This window comes from Oncorhynchus clarkii, unplaced genomic scaffold, assembly GCF_045791955.1.
Source record: "Oncorhynchus clarkii lewisi isolate Uvic-CL-2024 unplaced genomic scaffold, UVic_Ocla_1.0 unplaced_contig_13478_pilon_pilon, whole genome shotgun sequence".
In the NCBI taxonomy this organism is placed as follows: domain Eukaryota; kingdom Metazoa; phylum Chordata; class Actinopteri; order Salmoniformes; family Salmonidae; genus Oncorhynchus; species Oncorhynchus clarkii.
Genome location: NW_027258528.1, coordinates 52,289 through 64,330, shown reverse-complemented (window position 1 = coordinate 64,330; position 12,042 = coordinate 52,289). Strand labels below are relative to the sequence as shown.

At 44.3% G+C, this 12,042-nt stretch overlaps 1 non-coding gene across 1 annotated transcript; it reads left to right on the top strand.

The window, feature by feature from the left end:
• The first annotated feature begins 11,485 nt into the window (after positions 1 to 11,485).
• trnam-cau (transfer RNA methionine (anticodon CAU)) lies at positions 11,486 to 11,557 on the top strand. The gene has a single exon. It is a non-coding gene; the product is annotated as a tRNA-Met (tRNA).
• Positions 11,558 to 12,042: the final 485 nt, after the last annotated feature.

The following is a 12,042-nucleotide window of genomic DNA, read 5'->3' as shown; positions in this document are numbered from 1 at the left end:
GGTCATACTGTTTACACAGTATCCCAGTGGCCTAAGACACTGGACTCCTAAGCCACGGATTGTGAGTTCTAGTCTTTTCTGAAGTGGCTGAGAGCAGAGTGGCGCAGCGGAAGCGTGCTGGGCCCATAACCCAGAGGTCGATGGATCGAAACCATCCTCTGCTAAACAGTTTATTTTAAGAGCGAACAACATTTTTAAAAAATGTGTCGTTTCATGGGCATGTCTCAGTGCCATTATATATATTTTTTTACCTCTTCCAACAGTTCGTATAGGTCATACTGTTTACACAGTATCCCAGTGGCCTAAGACACTGGACTCCTATGCCACGGATTGTGAGTTCTAGTCTTTTCTGAAGTGGCTGAGAGCAGAGTGTCGCAGCGGAAGCGTGCTGGGCCCATAACCCAGAGGTCGATGGATCGAAACCATCCTCTGCTAAACAGTTTATTTTAAGTGCGAACAACATTTATAAAAAAAGTGTAGTTTCATGGGCATGTCTCAGTGCCATTATAATTTTTTGTTTACCTCTTCCAACAGTTCGTATAGGTCATACTGTTTACACAGTATCCCAGTGGCCTAAGACACTGGACTCCTAAGCCATGGATTGTGAGATCTAGTCTTTTCGGAAGTGGCTGAGAGCAGAGTGGCGTAGCGGAAGCGTGCTGGGCAAATAACCCAGAGGTCGATGGATCGAAACCATCCTCTGCTAAAAAGTTTATTTTAAGTGCGAACAACATTTTTTTTAAATGTGTCGTTTCATGGGCATGTCTCAGTGCCATTATAATTTTTTGTTTACCTCTTCCAACAGTTCGTATACGTCATACTGTTTACACAGTATCCCAGTGGCCTAAGACACTGGACTCCTAAGCCACGGATTGTGAGTTCTAGTCTTCTTCTGAAGTGGCTGAGAGCAGAGTGGCGCAGCGGAGCGTGCTGGGCCCATAACCCAGAGGTCGATGCATCGAAACCATCCTCTGCTAAACAGTTTATTTTAAGTGCGAACAACATTTTTAAAAAATGTGTCGTTTCATGGGCATGTCTCAGTGCCATTATAATTTTTTGTTTACCTCTTCCAACAGTTCGTATAGGTCATACTGTTTACACAGTATCCCAGTGGCCTAAGACACTGGACTCCTAAGCCATGGATTGTGAGTTCTAGTCTTTTCTGAAGTGGCTGAGAGCAGAGTGGCGCAGCGGAAGCGTGCTGGGCCCATAACCCAGAGGTCGATGGATCGAAACCATCCTCTGCTAAACAGTTTATTTTAAGTGCGAACAACATTTTTTAAAAATGTGTCGTTTCATGGGCATGTCTCAGTGCCATTATATATATTTTTTTACCTCTTCCAACAGTTCGTATAGGTCATACGTTTACACAGTATCCCAGTGGCCTAAGACACTGGACTCCTAAGCCAGGGATTGTGGGTTCAAGTCCCATCTGGGGTGTAAGGAAGTAGAGTGGCGCAGCGGGAGCGTGCTGGGCCCATAACCCAGAGGTCGATGGATCGAAACCATCCTCTGCTAAACAGTTTATTTTAAGTGCGAACAACATTTTTAAAAAATGTGTCGTTTCATGGGCATGTCTCAGTGCCATTATATATATGTTTTTACCTCTTCCAACAGTTCGTATAGGTCATACTGTTTACACAGTATCCCAGTGGCCTAAGACACTGGACTCCTAAGCCATGGATTGTGAGTTCTAGTCTTTTCGGAAGTGGCTGAGAGCAGAGTGGCGCAGCGGAAGCGTGCTGGGCCCATAAACCAGAGGTCGATGGATCGAAACCATCCTCTGCTAAACAGTTTATTTTAAGTGCGAACAACATTTTTTTTAAATGTGTCGTTTCATGGGCATGTCTCAGTGCCATTATATATATTTTTTCACCTCTTCCAACAGTTCGTATAGGTCATACGTTTACACAGTATCCCAGTGGCCTAAGACACTGGACTCCTAAGCCAGGGATTGTGGGTTCAAGTCCCATCTGGGGTGGATGGAAGCAGAGTGGCGCAGCGGGAGCGTGCTGGGCCCATAACCCAGAGGTCGATGGATCGAAACCATCCTCTGCTAAACAGTGTATTTTAAGTGCGAACAACATTTTTTTTAAATGTGTCGTTTCATGGGCATGTCTCAGTGCCATTATAATTTTTTGTTTACCTCTTCCAACAGTTCGTATAGGTCATACTGTTTACACAGTATCCCAGTGGCCTAAGACACTGGACTCCGAAGCCACAGATTGTGAGTTCTAGTCTTTTCTTAAGTTCCTGAAAGCAGAGTGGCGCAGCGGAAGCGTGCTGGGCCCATAACCCAGAGGTCGATGGATCGAAACCATCCTCTTCTAAACAGTTTATTTTAAGTGCGAACAACATTTTTTTTAAATGTGTCGTTTCATGGGCATGTCTCAGTGCCATTATAATTTTTTGTTTACCTCTTCCAACAGTTCGTATAGGTAATACTGTTTACACAGTATCCCAGTGGCCTAAGACACTGGACTCCTAAGCCACGGATTGTGAGTTCTAGTCTTTTCTTAAGTTCCTGAGAGCAGAGTGGCGCAGCGGAAGCGTGCTGGGCCCATAACCCAGAGGTCGATGGATCGAAACCATCCTCTGCTAAACAGTTTATTTTAAGTGCGAACAACATTTTTAAAAAATGTGTCGTTTCATGGGCATGTCTCAGTGGCATTATAATTTTTTGTTTACCTCTTCCAACAGTTCGTATAGGTCATACTGTTTACACAGTATCCCAGTGGCCTAAGACAATGGACTCCTAAGCCATGGATTGTGAGTTCTAGTCTTTTCTGAAGTGGCTGAGAGCAGAGTGGCGCAGCGGAAGCGTGCTGGGCCCATAACCCAGAGGTCGATGGATCGAAACCATCCTCTGCTAAACAGTTTATTTTAAGTGCGAACAACATTTTTTAAAAATGTGTCGTTTCATGGGCATGTCTCAGTGCCATTATATATATTTTTTTACCTCTTCCAACAGTTCGTATAGGTCATACTGTTTACACAGTATCCCAGTGGCCTAAGACACTGGACTCCTAAGCCATGGATTGTGAGTTCTAGTCTTTTCGGAAGTGGCTGAGAGCAGAGTGGCGCAGCGGAAGCGTGCTGGGCCCATAACCCAGAGGTCGATGGACCGAAAACAGCCTCTGCTAAACAGTTTATTTTAAGTGCGAACAACATTTTTAAAAAATGTGTCGTTTCATGGGCATGTCTCAGTGCCATTATATATATTTTTTTACCTCTTCCAACAGTTCGTATAGGTCATACTGTTTACACAGTATCCCAGTGGCCTAAGACACTGGACTCCTAAGCCATGGATTGTGAGTTCTAGTCTTTTCTGAAGTGGCTGAGAGCAGAGTGGCGCAGCGGAAGCGTGCTGGGCCCATAACCCAGAGGTCGATGGATCGAAACCATCCTCTGCTAAACAGTTTATTTTAAGTGCGAACAACATTTTTTTTAAATGTGTCGTTTCATGGGCATGTCTCAGTGCCATTTGAATTTTTTGTTTACCTCTTCCAACAGTTCGTATAGGTCATACTGTTTACACAGTATCCCAGTGGCCTAAGACACTGGACTCCTAAGCCATGGATTGTGAGTTCTAGTCTTTTCTGAAATGGCTGAGAGCAGAGTGGCGCAGCGGAAGCGTGCTGGGCCCATAACCCAGAGGTCGATGGATCGAAACCATCCTCTGCTAAACAGTTTATCTTAAGTGCGAACAACATTTTTTTAAATGTGTCGTTTCATGGGCATGTCTCAGTGCCATTATATATATTTTTTTACCTCTTCCAACAGTTCGTATAGGTCATACTGTTTACACAGTATCCCTGTGGCCTAAGATACTGGACTCCTAAGCCAGGAATTGTGGGTTCAAGTCCCATCTGGGTTGGATGGAAGCAGAGTGGCGCAGCGGGAGCGTGCTGGGCCCATAACCCAGAGGTCGATGGATCGAAACCATCCTCTGCTAAAGAGTTTATTTTAAGTGCGAACAACATTTTTTTAAATGTGTCGTTTCATGGGCATGTCTCAGTGCCATTATATATATTTTTTTACCTCTTCCAACAGTTCGTATAGGTCATACTGTTTACACAGTATCCCAGTGGCCTAAGACACTGGACTCCTAAGCCATGGATTGTGGGTTCAAGTCCCATCTGGGATGGATGGAAGCAGAGTGGCGCAGCGGGAGCGTGCTGGGCCCATAACCCAGAGGTCGATGGATCGAAACCATCCTCTGCTAAACAGTTTATTTTAAGTGCGAACAACATTTTTAAAAAATGTGTCGTTTCATGGGCATGTCTCAGTGGCATTATAATTTTTTGTTTACCTCTTCCAACAGTTCGTATAGGTCATACTGTTTACACAGTATCCCAGTGGCCTAAGACAATGGACTCCTAAGCCATGGATTGTGAGTTCTAGTCTTTTCTGAAGTGGCTGAGAGCAGAGTGGCGCAGCGGAAGCGTGCTGGGCCCATAACCCAGAGGTCGATGGATCGAAACCATCCTCTGCTAAACAGTTTATTTTAAGTGCGAACAACATTTTTTAAAAATGTGTCGTTTCATGGGCATGTCTCAGTGCCATTATATATATTTTTTTACCTCTTCCAACAGTTCGTATAGGTCATACTGTTTACACAGTATCCCAGTGGCCTAAGACACTGGACTCCTAAGCCATGGATTGTGAGTTCTAGTCTTTTCGGAAGTGGCTGAGAGCAGAGTGGCGCAGCGGAAGCGTGCTGGGCCCATAACCCAGAGGTCGATGGACCGAAAACAGCCTCTGCTAAACAGTTTATTTTAAGTGCGAACAACATTTTTTTAAAATGTGTCGTTTCATGGGCATGTCTCAGTGCCATTATATATATTTTTTTACCTCTTCCAACAGTTCGTATATGTCTCAGTGCCATTATATATATTTTTTTACTGTTCGTATAGGTCACAGTATCCCAGTGGCCTAAGACACTGGACTCCTAAGCCATGGATTGTGAGTTCTAGTCTTTTCTGAAGTGGCTGAGAGCAGAGTGGCGCAGCGGAAGCGTGCTGGGCCCATAACCCAAAGGTCGATGGATCGAAACCATCCTCTGCTAAACAGTTTATTTTAAGTGCGAACAACATTTTTTTTAAATGTGTCGTTTCATGGGCATGTCTCAGTGCCATTTGAATTTTTTGTTTACCTCTTCCAACAGTTCGTATAGGTCATACTGTTTACACAGTATCCCAGTGGCCTAAGACACTGGACTCCTAAGCCATGGATTGTGAGTTCTAGTCTTTTCTGAAATGGCTGAGAGCAGAGTGGCGCAGCGGAAGCGTGCTGGGCCCATAACCCAGAGGTCGATGGATCGAAACCATCCTCTGCTAAACAGTTTATCTTAAGTGCGAACAACATTTTTTTTAAATGTGTCGTTTCATGGGCATGTCTCAGTGCCATTATATATATTTTTTTACCTCTTCCAACAGTTCGTATAGGTCATACTGTTTACACAGTATCCCAGTGGCCTAAGACACTGGACTCCTAAGCCATGGATTGTGAGTTCTAGTCTTTTCGGAAGTGGCTGAGAGCAGAGTGGCGCAGCGGAAGCTTGCTGGGCCCAGTACCCAGAGGTCGATGGATCGAAACCATCCTCTGCTAAACAGTTTATTTTAAGTGCGAACAACATTTTTAAAAAATGTGTCGTTTCATGGGCATGTCTCAGTGCCATTATAATTTTTTTTTTACCTCTTCCAACAGTTCATATAGGTCATACTGTTTACACAGTATCCCAGTGGTCTAAGACACTGGACTCCTAAGCCAGGGATTGTGGGTTCAAGTCCCATCTGGGGTGGATGGAAGCAGAGTGGCGCAGCTGGAGCGTGCTGGGCCCATTACCCAGGGGTCGATGGATCGAAACCATCCTCTGCTAAACGGTTTATTTTAAGTGCGAACAACATTTTAAAAAAATGTGTCGTTTCATGGGCATGTCTCAGTGCCATTATATTTTTTTTTTTACCTCTTCCAACAGTTCATATAGGTCATACTGTTTACACAGTATCCCAGTGGTCTAAGACACTGGACTCCTAAGCCAGGGATTGTGGGTTCAAGTCCCATCTGGGGTGGATGGAAGCAGAGTGGCGCAGCTGGAGCGTGCTGGGCCCATTACCCAGGGGTCGATGGATCGAAACCATCCTCTGCTAAACGGTTTATTTTAAGTGCGAACAACATTTTAAAAAAATGTGTCGTTTCATGGGCATGTCTCAGTGCCATTATAATTTTTTTTTACCTCTTCCAACAGTTCGTATAGGTCATACTGTTTACACAGTATCCCAGTGGCCTAACACACTGGACTCCTAAGCCATGGATTGTGAGTTCTAGTCTTTTCTGAAGTGGCTGAGAGCAGAGTGGCGCAGCGGAAGCGTGCTGGGCCCATAACCCAGAGGTCGATGGATCGAAACCATCCTCTGCTAAACAGTTTATTTTAAGTGCGAACAACATTTTTAAAAAATGTGTCGTTTCATGGGCATGTCTCAGTGCCATTATATATATTTTTTTACCTCTTCCAACAGTTCGTATAGGTCATACTGTTTACACAGTATCCCAGTGGCCTAAGACACTGGACTCCTAAGCCATGGATTGTGAGTTCTAGTCTTTTCTGAAGTGGCTGAGAGCAGAGTGGCGCAGCGGAAGCGTGCTGGGCCCATAACCCAGAGGTCGATGGATCGAAACCATCCTCTGCTAAACAGTTTATTTTAAGTGCGAACAACATTTTAAAAAAATGTGTTGTTTCATGGGCATGTCTCAGTGCCATTATATATATTTTTTTACCTCTTCCAACAGTTCGTATAGGTCATACGTTTACACAGTATCCCAGTGGCCTAAGACACTGGACTCCTAAGCCAGGGATTGTGGGTTCAAGTCCCATCTGGAGTGGATGGAAGCAGAGTGGCGCAGCGGGAGCGTGCTGGGCCCATAACCCAGAGGTCGATGGATCGAAACCATCCTCTGCTAAAGAGTTTATTTTAAGTGCGAACAACATTTTTTTAAATGTGTTGTTTCATGGGCATGTCTCAGTGCCATTATATATATTTTTTTACCTCTTCCAACAGTTCGTATAGGTCATACTGTTTACACAGTATCCCAGTGGCCTAAGACACTGGACTCCTAAGCCATGGATTGTGAGTTCTAGTCTTTTCTGAAGTGGCTGAGAGCAGAGTGGCGCAGCGGAAGCGTGCTGGGCCCATAACCCAAAGGTCGATGGATCGAAACCATCCTCTGCTAAACAGTTTATTTTAAGTGCGAACAACATTTTTTTTAAATGTGTCGTTTCATGGGCATGTCTCATTGCCATTATAATTTTTTGTTTACCTCTTCCAACAGTTCGTATAGGTCATACTGTTTACACAGTATCCCAGTGGCCTAAGACACTGGACTCCTAAGCCATGGATTGTGAGTTCTAGTCTTTTCTGAAGTGGCTGAGAGCAGAGTGGCGCAGCGGAAGCGTGCTGGGCCCATAACCCAGAGGTCGATGGATCGAAACCATCCTCTGCTAAACAGTTTATTTTAAGTGCGAACAACATTTTTTTAAAATGTGTCGTTTCATGGGCATGTCTCAGTGCCATTATATATATTTTTTTACCTCTTCCAACAGTTCGTATAGGTCATACTGTTTACACAGTATCCCAGTGGCCTAAGACACTGGACTCCTAAGCCATGGATTGTGAGTTCTAGTCTTTTCTGAAGTGGCTGAGAGCAGAGTGGCGCAGCGGAAGCGTGCTGGGCCCATAACCCAAAGGTCGATGGATCGAAACCATCCTCTGCTAAACAGTTTATTTTAAGTGCGAACAACATTTTAAAAAAATGTGTCGTTTCATGGGCATGTCTCAGTGCCATTATATATATTTTTTTACCTCTTCCAAGAGTTCAAATAGGTCATACTGTTTACACAGTATCCCAGTGGTCTAAGACACTGGACTCCTAAGCCAGGGATTGTGGGTTCAAGTCCCATCTGGGGTGGATGGAAGCAGAGTGGCGCAGCTGGAGCGTGCTGGGCCTATTACCCAGGGGTCGATGGATCGAAACCATCCTCTGCTAAACGGTCTATTTTAAGTGCGAACAACATTTTAAAAAAATGTGTCGTTTCATGGGCATGTCTCAGTGCCATTATAATTTTTTTTTACCTCTTCCAACAGTTCGTATAGGTCATACTGTTTACACAGTATCCAAGTGGCCTAACACACTGGACTCCTAAGCCATGGATTGTGAGTTCTAGTCTTTTCTGAAGTGGCTGAGAGCAGAGTGGCGCAGCGGAAGCGTGCTGGGCCCATAACCCAGAGGTCGATGGATCGAAACCATCCTCTGCTAAACAGTTTATTTTAAGTGCGAACAACATTTTTAAAAAATGTGTCGTTTCATGGGCATGTCTCAGTGCCATTATATATATTTTTTTACCTCTTCCAACAGTTCGTATAGGTCATACTGTTTACACAGTATCCCAGTGGCCTAAGACACTGGACTCCTAAGCCATGGATTGTGAGTTCTAGTCTTTTCTGAAGTGGCTGAGAGCAGAGTGGCGCAGCGGAAGCGTGCTGGGCCCATAACCCAGAGGTCGATGGATCGAAACCATCCTCTGCTAAAGAGTTTATTTTAAGTGCGAACAACATTTTTTTAAATGTGTCGTTTCATGGGCATGTCTCAGTGCCATTATATATATTTTTTTACCTCTTCCAACAGTTCGTATAGGTCATACTGTTTACACAGTATCCCAGTGGCCTAAGACACTGGACTCCTAAGCCATGGATTGTGAGTTCTAGTCTTTTCTGAAGTGGCTGAGAGCAGAGTGGCAGAGCGTGCTGGGCCCATAACCCAGAGGTCGATGGATCGAAACCATCCTCTGCTAAACAGTTTATTTTAAGTGCGAACAACATTTTTAAAAAATGTGTCGTTTCATGGGCATGTCTCAGTGCCATTATATATATTTTTTTACCTCTTCCAACAGTTCGTATAGGTCATACTGTTTACACAGTATCCCAGTGGCCTAAGACACTGGACTCCTAAGCCATGGATTGTGAGTTCTAGTCTTTTCTGAAGTGGCTGAGAGCAGAGTGGCGCAGCGGAAGCGTGCTGGGCCCATAACCCAAAGGTCGATGGATCGAAACCATCCTCTGCTAAACAGTTTATTTTAAGTGCGAACAACATTTTTTTTAAATGTGTCGTTTCATGGGCATGTCTCATTGCCATTATAATTTTTTGTTTACCTCTTCCAACAGTTCGTATAGGTCATACTGTTTACACAGTATCCAAGTGGCCTAAGACACTGGACTCCTAAGCCACGAATTGTGAGTTCTAGTCTTTTCTTAAGTTCCTGAGAGCAGAGTGGCGCAGCGGAAGCGTGCTGGGCCCATAACCCAGAGGTCGATGGATCGAAACCATCCTCTGCTAAACAGTTTATTTTAAGTGCGAACAACATTTTTAAAAAATGTGTTGTTTCATGGGCATGTCTCAGTGCCATTATATATATTTTTTTACCTCTTCCAACAGTTCGTATAGGTCATACGTTTACACAGTATCCCAGTGGCCTAAGACACTGGACTCCTAAGCCAGGGATTGTGGGTTCAAGTCCCATCTGGGGTGGATGGAAGCAGAGTGGCGCAGCGGGAGCGTGCTGGGCCCATAACCCAGAGGTCGATGGATCGAAACCATCCTCTGCTAAACAGTTTATTTTAAGTGCGAACAACATTTTTTTTAAATGTGTCGTTTCATGGGCATGTCTCAGTGCCATTATAATTTTTTGTTTACCTCTTCCAACAGTTCGTATAGGTCATACTGTTTACACAGTATCCCAGTGGCCTAAGACACTGGACTCCTAAGCCACGGATTGTGAGTTCTAGTCTTTTCTGAAGTGCCTGAGAGCAGAGTGGCGCAGCGGAAGCGTACTGGGCCCATAACCCAGAGGTCGATGGATCGAAACCATCCTCTGCTAAAGAGTTTATTTTAAGTGCGAACAACATTTTTTTAAATGTGTCGTTTCATGGGCATGTCTCAGTGCCATTATATATATTTTTTTACCTCTTCCAACAGTTCGTATAGGTCATACTGTTTACACAGTATCCCAGTGGCCTAAGACACTGGACTCCTAAGCCATGGATTGTGAGTTCTAGTCTTTTCTGAAGTGGCTGAGAGCAGAGTGGAGCAGCGGAAGCGTGCTGGGCCCATAACCCAAAGGTCGATGAATCGAAACCATCCTCTTCTAAACAGTTTATTTTAAGTGCGAACAACATTTTTTTTAAATGTGTCGTTTCATGGGCATGTCTCAGTGCCATTATAATTTTTTGTTTACCTCTTCCAACAGTTCGTATAGGTAATACTGTTTACACAGTATCCCAGTGGCCTAAGACACTGGACTCCTAAGCCACGGATTGTGAGTTCTAGTCTTTTCTTAAGTTCCTGAGAGCAGAGTGGCGCAGCGGAAGCGTGCTGGGCCCATAACCCAGAGGTCGATGGATCGAAACCATCCTCTGCTAAACAGTTTATTTTAAGTGCGAACAACATTTTAAAAAAATGTGTCGTTTCATGGGCATGTCTCAGTGCCATTATATATATTTTTTTACCTCTTCCAACAGTTCGTATAGGTCATACGTTTACACAGTATCCCAGTGGCCTAAGACACTGGACTCCTAAGCCAGGGATTGTGGGTTCAAGTCCCATCTGGGGTGGATGGAAGCAGAGTGGCGCAGCGGGAGCGTGCTGGGCCCATAACCCAGAGGTCGATGGATCGAAACCATTCTCTGCTAAACAGTTTATTTTAAGTGTGAACAACATTTTTTAAAAATGTGTCGTTTCATGGGCATGTCTCAGTGCCATTATATATATTTTGTTACCTCTTCCAACAGTTCGTATAGGTCATACTGTTTACACAGTATCCCAGTGGCCTAAGACACTGGACTCCTAAGCCATGGATTGTGAGTTCTAGTCTTTTCTGAAGTGGCTGAGAGCAGAGTGGCGCAGCGGAAGCGTGCTGGGCCCATAACCCAAAGGTCGATGGATCGAAACCATCCTCTGCTAAACAGTTTATTTTAAGTGCAAACAACATTTTTTTTAAATGTGTCGTTTCATGGGCATGTCTCAGTGCCATTATAATTTTTTGTTTACCTCTTCCAACAGTTCGTATAGGTCATACTGTTTACACAGTATCCCAGTGGCCTAAGACACTGGACTCCTTAGCCACGGATTGTGAGTTCTAGTCTTTTCTTAAGTTCCTGAGAGCAGAGTGGCGCAGCGGAAGCTTGCTGGGCCCATAACCCAGAGGTCGATGGATCGAAACCATCCTCTGCTAAACAGTGTATTTTAAGTGCGAACAACATTTTAAAAAAATGTGTTGTTTCATGGGCATGTCTCAGTGCCATTATATATATTTTTTTACCTCTTCCAACAGTTCGTATAGTCCATACGTTTACACAGTATCCCAGTGGCCTAAGACACTGGACTCCTAAGCCAGGGATTGTGGGTTCAAGTCCCATCTGGGGTGGATGGAAGCAGAGTGGCGCAGCGGTAGCGTGCTGGGCCCATAACCCAGAGGTCGATGGATCGAAACCATCCTCTGCTAAACAGTTTATTTTAAGTGCGAACAACATTTTTTTTAAATGTGTCGTTTCATGGGCATGTCTCAGTGCCATTATAATTTTTTGTTTACCTCTTCCAACAGTTCGTATAGGTCATACTGTTTACACAGTATCCCAGTGGCCTAAGACACTGGACTCCTAAGCCACGGATTGTGAGTTCTAGTCTTTTCTGAAGTGCCTGAGAGCAGAGTGGCGCAGCGGAAGCGTGCTGGGCCCATAACCCAGAGGTCGATGGATTGAAACCATCCTCTGCTAAAGAGTTTATTTTAAGTGCGAACAACATTTTTTTAAATGTGTCGTTTCATGGGCATGTCTCAGTGCCATTATATATATTTTTTTACCTCTTCCAACAGTTTGTATAGGTCATACTGTTTACACAGTATCCCAGTGGCCTAAGACACTGGACTCCTAAGCCATGGATTGTGAGTTCTAGTCTTTTCTGAAGTGGCTGAGAGCAGAGTGGCGCAGC